We start from the raw sequence: 7,347 nt of genomic DNA, 5'->3' as shown, positions 1-7,347 counted from the left end.
TCTGCCTTTCAAACATGCTTGATTCTACTCCTCCTTCCTGTTTTATGACCAAAAGACTCAGAGGATTGTTGCTAGGATCAAATTAGTAATGTATTAAGTAAAAGAAATCTGTTTTAAAACCTGAAGGATCAAGGTGTCTGGTAAACACATAGGCATACCCTGAGCCAGTTTTTCCACAGTAAAATGGAATGTTGCCAAAATAAAATTGGATGAAATTCTAAGAACCCTTTGGAGAGTTAAAATACTGTAATTTTATTGTTGTTGTTTTTGTTTTTGAGACAGAGTCTCGCTCTGTCACCCAGGCTAGAGGGCAGTGGTGTGATCTCAACTCACTGCGACCCCAGCCTCCTGGATTCAAGTAATTCTCCTGCCTCAGCCTCCCGAGTAGCAGGGATTACAGGCATGCACCACCACGCCCAGCTAATTTTTGTATTTTTAGTAGAGACGGGTTTTGCCATGTTGGCCAGGCTGGTCTTGAACTCCTGACCTAAGGCAATCCACTGGCCTTGGGCTACCAAAGTGCTGAGATTATAGCATAAGCCAATGCGCTTGGGATCTATAATGTATTTTAATTGAATTTATGTTATTTACAGCAAAGAATCAGAAAGTCATTGCCTTGAGACCCTTCTTTCTTCTCTTACTTTTCCTCCTCACTTCCCTTTCACCTCTCTCCTAATCACATATTCCCATATGTGAAGACAGCTAAGTCCTTAAAACAAATTTTCAAGAAAATAAAAAAAGAGGATGAAGAGGAGAATGCATAAAAGCTTCAGGCAGGAAGGAAACTGTATTCATAGCTAAGGGTAGCATTCTCAGAATTCTTTCAGAATTATAAAATATTCTTATTTATTTGATTTGTAAGCTCCTTAAGGCCAGGAATGGTATCTAAAGACTCTTTGTATTCCCAGCAAGTAGCACAGAAAAAAAAAGCTTAATAAATGTTTACCGTTCATAGGCAATACATACACGGAGAGGGAGAGAAAGAGAGGGGAATGATGATTAATTTATAGTTAATTCTTTCACTGCAAGGATTTTGTTGCACCCCTCTTGTATTAGTGTGTTCTCATGCTGCTAATAAGGACATACCTGAGACTGCGTAATGTATAAAGGAAAGAAGTTTAATTGACTCACAGTTCAGTGAGACTGGGAGACCTCAGGAAACTCACAATTATGGCAAAAAGGGAAGCAAACATGTCCTTCTTCACGTGGCAGCAGGACGGAGAAGTGCCAAGCAAGAGGGGAAAAGCTCCTTAAAAAACCATCAGGTCTCGTGAGGACTCACTCACTATCACAAGAACAGCAGCATGGGTGTAGCCATCCCCATGATTCAATTACCTCCCACTGTGTCACTCCCACAACAGGCGGGGATTATGGGAACTACAATCCAAAATAAAATTTGGGTGGGGACACAGCCAAACCACATCACCTCTTGAGATTATTGAAACAACTACAGTGAGTTTCAAAAGCAGAAGTTTCATATTTTAACAGGGAAAGAAAAAAGAATTAAAAATTCAAATTAAGTGGCCAGTAGGTAGGAAGAAACCAGAAAATTAAGATGTAAACAAAGGCAAAGGAAAAAATTGTTTTAGGAAGAGAAAGGATAGAATCAGTTTCCTCAGTGAGGTCAAATATAATATGTAAGGAGGTGTCCAAAGAATTAAGCAACAAGGAGCACATTGATAAACATCAGAAGAAGTAAATTGATTCAGTCTTCTAATATGACTATAGTTTTGTTTCTTGAAAGAACATCTAAAATGTCTAAATTATCTCATGCTGATTTACATGAAAAACCAATTGCCCATAATAAATGCATTCATCCATTTGTGCAAATAGAGCACTTGCTATCATTATGCTGGACAGTGGGGATAAGGAATAGATAAATATTGTGAATGTTTACAGCACCATTCAACTACTTTACCATTTTTCTCAAACTCTGGTTTGCGTCAAAATCACCTTCAGAGGCTTTTGGAAAATACATTTGGAAACCACATAATTTTCATTTGGATTTAGCCCAAAACTGAGACAATTTGAATCATACACTATAGGACCAAAGTATCTATATTTTTATAAACTTCAAAGGTAATTTTAATGCACATCAGTGTTTTAAACCCTAACATAGTATTTCTCTAATAGCCATATTGTAAAGGTAAATCTGTGACTTTCATTTCTATTTCAGAAAGACGGAAAACTCAGATAACCTAAAAATTCTCAAGCTCTAACAGCAAGAAACGCCGAGTAGAATATAATATCTTTTTGCTTCTGGTTAAAATGTAAAAGATGAAAAAAACCTTGGTTCTTGTGGTAAAAATGAGAAAAACCTAGACCAAAGAAAAGTTAAAATTTTAATATGACTAAGGAAGATTAGATGCTTCAAAGAAGCCTTGATAAACTGGCATTGGTACCTACTGAATTCTTCCACACCTTGGTACAGGTATCTGGTTTAGCTATGGCAAATTAAAGTGAGAGGTGCTAAAGATGGAAAGATTTTATGGAAAATAGGAGAGGTCAGAATCACCTTGAATGATCATGTAACTGAATCGGAGTACAAAAAAGGCCCAAGCACGAAACAAATTGCTGGTTGGATAATTCTCTCTACCAACAATACCCTCAAATTTTGCAAAAAAGACCTGCAGTAAAGGAGGATCTGAAAACATGATCCTGTGCATTCTCAAAATGGCTGGATTTCTGAGTCCTAAAGGTGATGAATCTGAAGAATAACCAACATATTGGAAAGTGCAGGCAACTCACTCCCAACTCAAATATTTACAAGCTAAAAGGGGGTTGAATTCAATATGATTATAGCTGTTGCCCAGGCTTATCTCAACACAATATGTTAAGGACAAGAAATGATAAGGACCTCATTCTAATCACATAACCTAAGAAAGGGATTTTATTCTCTGGACTTCAGCACAACCAATATGTTACTTCAATCTCAACTTTTGAATGAATGATATTTGGCATAAAAATCTTAAAAAGTGAAAGGTAGAAAATTTAAATTGAAGTAACAAAGATCTACTGATACAAGTAGAAAACAAATAGTAAGATGATAGACTTGTACCAAAATCATACCATAACTATGTTAAAAGTTATTGGGAAAAAATTCCAAAACTAAATACTGTTTATATGAGACATGCTTAAAATGTCTCCTGTAAACAGTATTCAGTTTTACATATTTAGATTTATAGATTCTAATAGGTTACAAAGAAGGGAAAAGATACTAAGGCAAACAACAATTATTAGAAAATTAAAGTAGCTATATCAATATACAAAATAGATGTTAAGACAAAAAATGTTGCAAAAAATTACTCATTTCATGGTGACAAAAAGTTAATTTATCAAAAAACGACAATACTAAAGAGGTATACACCTGCTAACACAACTTCAAAACATATGAAGCATTAATTGACAGTAAGGGGGCATACTCTTGCCAGTGGACAAAGAAAGGGTTCAACTGAACTACAAGTTATTGCTTATGCCAGACATTTTGGATTCCTTCTCTCCAAATGAGTATTTTGTGTAGTTCAGCATTATTAGTAATCATTTTCAGTAATTGTTCACAGTTAAATACCCTGCGCAATATGGTAACTTCTCTTCTTGCCCGCCCAGGGTATTTAACAGTGAACAATAGGGGAAGTAGAGATGGTTTGCATAATGGGGACAGGGGCGAATACATGTGGAACCCAGGCAATCTTCTTGTATGACAACTGATACTCCTTTGCCCCACACAGTAGCTGTAAATATACCTTTGGAGGAGCCCTGGACTGAAAATGATTACCAAAGTTTCAGACCACTCTGAAAGGAAGAATCGAGTCACAACAGTTAGTAAGCTACTGAGATCTAACAATGTGATAGGTGAATTTGAAATGAAGAATGGAACCTAAAAAGAAAAATATCAGGTTTAGCCCCAATATCAACTGCAGATATTGGGGCTGTAGTTTGTTTCCCTAATATCCTTCTTCTAAATTTCACCTTAAAAATATTAAAGTTATGAATAAGTTAATCCCTGAATTTGTGTGGAGAAGTATTAGGTTGGTGCAAAAGTACTTGCAGTTTTTGCTATTAAAAGTAATAAAAGAGCCCCCACAGAATTATCTTGTTCCTTTCTGCCATGTGAGAAATTAAGTAGAATCTGGGTTCTGGAAGAGGGCTCTTACCATAACCCAACCATGCTGACACCCTGATCTCGGACTTCCAGCCTCCCGAACTGTGGGAAATAAACCTGTATTGTTTATAAGCCACACAGTCTATCGCCATTCATTACAGCAGCATCAAGACAGAAGGTGTAAAAGAAATATGAGTGGCTGCAAAAAGTTGTTTTGTTTTTATTCATGAGGTTTGGTCCTGCTAAAAGTTTTCTATTCTATATTACCTATAGTTCTCAATTATCTACTTTCCACTTTTCTCTGAGAAATAAAAGTTAGTATCTGATATGGTTAGGCTTTTTGTCCCCACCTAAATCTCATCTTGAATTATAATTCCCATAATCCCTAGAATCACTGCATGTCAAAGGAGAGACCATGTAGCGGTAATTGCATCATGGGGGCAGTTTCCTCCATGCTGTTCTCATGATAGTGAGTGAATTCTCACGAGACCTCATAGTTTTATAAGGGGCTCTTCCCACTTCGCTCAGCACTTCTCCTTCCTGCCGCCTTGTGAAGAAGGTGCCTTGCTTCCCCTTCACCTTCCACAATGATTGTAAGTTTCCAGAGACCTCCTCAGCCCAGCTGAACTGTGAGTCAACTAAATTTCTTTCCTTTATAAATCACTCATTCTTGTGCAGTTCTTTATATCCGTATATAAATGGACTAATAAAGTATCCAAAATATTAAATACCAAAAAAAATTAAAAGATATGCCAGATATTTCTACTGAGACTACAAAACACTGCCAAAAATACTTTAAAGAAAATCTAAATAAATACAAAGATATGCATGATAATGTATCAGAAGATTCAATATTTATAGATACAATTTTCCTCAAATTGATCTGTAAAATTTTTTTTTGAGTTGGAGTCTCACTCTGTTGCCCAGGTTGGAGTGCAGTGGCATGATCATGGCTCACTGCAGTCTTGAACTCCTGGGCTCAAGTGATCCTCCCACCTCAGCCTCCCAAATACCTGGGACTACAAGTGCATGCCAATAGACCCAGTTAAATTTTTTGTTATTATTATTATTACTATTATTTAGAGACTGGATCTAGCTATGTTACCAAGGCTGCTCTCAAACTTTTTTCTCAAGTGATACTTTCACCTCACCCTCCCAATTTACTGGGATTACAGGCATGAGCCACTGAGCCCAGTTTGATCTATAAAATCTTAATAGATAATTTTACTTATCATTCTAATATTTTACTTCAAAGGAGAAAGTCCTGAATTCAGACTTAGAAGATGACATTATTTAGACTACTTTTAGATAACAGTGGACTGAGAGTCTCAAGAATTCTTTTCCGGTCATGAAGTAAACTACTGACTCAAGATGCAATGGAACAAAAATTAATTTTATAGAAATGAATAAATTAAAGAGAGAAATTTAAATGTAATATTTGAAATATTTTGGTAATATTTATGTTTTTTTTATGGCTATATGAGAAAAATTTTTCTTCTCTTTAAGATATATCTAACCCACAATAGATTTTTTGTAAACAAAAATGAAAACTTTTAAAGGAACTTTGATTCTCACTGACCCTTGGAAATGCAGACACCTTTACATACTCTCCTTACGATTCACAGAAGCATTCATTATTTGCATAGATTCAATAAGTGTTTGATTTTGTATTACTCTTTTTTATTACAAATGGTAAACCCCATATTAAGGAGGAATAATTCCAACTTCGTATGTAAAGTCAGTACCTACAAAGCCTTCTCAAGAACATTGGCCTGGAACTTGTGTTCATAAGTTCTCAGTCTACCAGGTGGTAAAAAGGTACTCAGCAGACCAGGAACTACAACAAAACTTGGGAATTGCTAGGAAAAGGAATTCATCCAATCTATAAATACTGGAGGTAAAATCTGGTAGAGAGAGTTTTGGGGCTTTGCTTCCTAGTTTCAAGATAGAAATGCAACGTCTTAGTTCATTCAGATTGCTATAATAACAGACCATAAATCAGGTAGCTTATAAATAACAGAAATTTATTTCTCACAGTTCTGTAGGCTGAGAAGTCCAAAATCAAGGTGCTAGAAGATTTGTTGTCTGGTGAGGACATGATTGCTGGCTCATAGATAGTCATCTTCTTGTTGTGTCACTACATGGCAGAAGCGAAAACTCTGGTCTCTTTAGACCCTTATAAGGGCACTAATCCCATTCATGAGGACTAAATCATGACCCAGTCACCTCCCACAGGCCTCACCTAATACCATTATTTGTGGAGTTAGGATTTCAAGGTATAATTTTTTGGGCCAGGAATATTTGGTTCACAGCTAACAGTTAATAAAGGACTTAAAAATTCCAATCCAAGAAGCCTTATAAATATTTTGGGATGAAATAAATCCTTTAGACTTAGTAGTTACTGTATATTATACAACTCTAGATTTATGGAAAAAATCAATGAGACACATATAATTAACACCACAAGTGTTCCTAAATAAGTAATCTGGCAATATCTGTTGGGACTTGACTTTTTTGTGTGTGGTCAAGAATAAGCTTTAGTGACCACTTTGGCAGCACATATACTAAAATTAAAATGATAGATGATTTGCATAGCTCCTGTGAGTGGATAACATGCAAATTTGTAAAGCATTCCATATTTTTTTATTACCGCTAGACTAATCCTGTAAGAAATGCTTGAGTCCGACCGGGCGCGGTGACTCACGCCTGTAATCCCAAGACTTTGGGAGGCCAAGGCGGGAGGATCATGAGGTCAGGAGATCAAGACCATCCTGGCTAACATGGTGAAACCCTGTCTCTACTAAAAATACAAAAAATTAGCCGGGCAGGTGCCTGTAGTCCCAGCTACTTGAGAGGCTGAGACAGGAGAATGGCATGAACCCGGGAGGCGGAGTTTGCAGTGAGTAAGCCGAGATCGCGCCACTGCACTCCAGTCTCTGTATCAAAAAAAAAAAAAAAAAAAAAAAAGAAAAGAAAAGAAAAGAAATGCTTGAGTCCTATACCTGAAAGCAAAAATGAAAATCTACTATCATGAAAACACACAAAATGCACTTGAAGAAGATGGCAGATAGGAGGCAGGGCTAATGTGCATATCCCCTTTGGCAAAAACATAAAAAGAGACAAAGAAGGTCATTATTTAATGACAAAGGGATCAATTCAGTGAAAGGAAGCAACAATTATAAAGATATATATTCACCCAACACAAGACCATCCAGATATATAAAGTAAATATTCTTAGAGCTAAA

The 7,347-nt window shown here is 36.3% G+C and overlaps 1 non-coding gene across 1 annotated transcript; it reads left to right on the top strand.

Annotated features, from left to right (window-relative positions):
- The first annotated feature begins 6,642 nt into the window (after window positions 1-6,642).
- On the top strand, window positions 6,643-6,745 carry LOC123572028 (U6 spliceosomal RNA). The gene has a single exon (XR_006696374.1). It is a non-coding gene; the product is annotated as a U6 spliceosomal RNA (small nuclear RNA).
- The last annotated feature ends 602 nt before the right edge of the window (window positions 6,746-7,347 follow it).

Source organism: Macaca fascicularis, chromosome 2 (genome assembly GCF_037993035.2).
Source record: "Macaca fascicularis isolate 582-1 chromosome 2, T2T-MFA8v1.1".
NCBI classification, from domain to species: domain Eukaryota; kingdom Metazoa; phylum Chordata; class Mammalia; order Primates; family Cercopithecidae; genus Macaca; species Macaca fascicularis.
The sequence above is the reverse complement of the archived record's forward strand: the minus strand, read 5'-3'. Positions and strand labels throughout refer to the sequence as shown.